Consider the following 1,259-nt stretch of genomic DNA (forward strand, 5'->3'; position numbering starts at 1 on the left):
CACACACACACACACACACATGCACACACACACACACACACACACACATGCACACGCACACACAAATATAGGAGGGCATGTTGAAAAGTCCCTAGTTGTGGGTAAAGGAAAATACAGGAGGATCAGTTAATTATTTAAGTCATCATATTCCCCTCACAGATTTACACACTTATTGCAGCAGTCCTTCAGTTTTTCTAATCCCTGTAAAAGAACTTGGAAGGTTGGGGCTCCAATCAGGTCTTTCATGATACTCTTAAAGTCAGGAACTTTTCATCACCCCTCATATATATACACATATATATATGTATAGTTGTAGTATAAGATATGGATTCAGAGAATTGTGTTGCTATCACAGAAAGCTCCTCTAACAGACTCAGTTATCAGAGCACATCGTAATCCAATATTGATCTTCTCTCTTTGTCATCACCTGGTCATAACTATTTACATATTTGTCCCTCATGCTCTCATTGTCTTATACATATGGTACAGGCAGTCACATGACGCCTTGTCCACGAGCATGAAGTCCCCTTGAGTTTGTACTCCTGTGAGATGCATGGCTACTTCAATAGTGCTGGTTGCATTAGAAAAGCACCTAGTACATATTGCAATGTGGTTGGCATTAGGAAGGGCGCCCAACTGTAGAAACCATGACAAAGCAGACACTGGAGCACAATGCAGTCATGGGCCCATTGGATCCTGTCAAACTGCCCAAGTCATATCAACATGAAATGTGGACATGAAGTGATTATGATGATTTGATATACATATATGCACACTCAAACACACTAACACATATGCACGCAAATGCATGAAAATAAAACACAAATGCACACATATTCACAGTCGCATTTACACTTATGCATATGCACAATGAATGCATACACATACAAATATATGTACGAATGGCTTCAAACAGGAATTGAAACTGCATTCGTAAAAAGCAAACTTATTGCACTCAAAACACTCTTAAGTCATTAATATAATGAGTAAATTTGAAATTTTTGTTTAGTTAAACAAAACTCCTCAGGTGTGTTTTGATGTAATAATTTTTATCTTGAAATAACTGTGTGATAACATAACTGTGTGTGATAACTATGCCACATGAATTATTAATCACACATATATGTTATCTCACAGCTTTTTGCTGATAAAAATTAGTAATATGTGTGTGGATGATTTTTTTGTGTTGCTTTTTTTAAAAATTCTTCTTGAGAGAGAGAGAGAGAGAGAGAGAGAGAGAGAGAGAGAGAGAGAGAGAG

At 37.2% G+C, this 1,259-nt stretch overlaps 1 protein-coding gene across 9 annotated transcripts in view; it reads left to right on the top strand.

The window, feature by feature from the left end:
* The window catches only part of LOC106877306 (all trans-polyprenyl-diphosphate synthase PDSS2), a 904,956-nt gene that overhangs the window by 258,410 nt on the left and 645,287 nt on the right, over nucleotides 1-1,259 (top strand). The window lies entirely within an intron of this gene.

The sequence above is a fragment of the Octopus bimaculoides genome, chromosome 4 (genome assembly GCF_001194135.2).
Source record: "Octopus bimaculoides isolate UCB-OBI-ISO-001 chromosome 4, ASM119413v2, whole genome shotgun sequence".
Classification (NCBI taxonomy): Eukaryota; Metazoa; Mollusca; class Cephalopoda; order Octopoda; family Octopodidae; genus Octopus; species Octopus bimaculoides.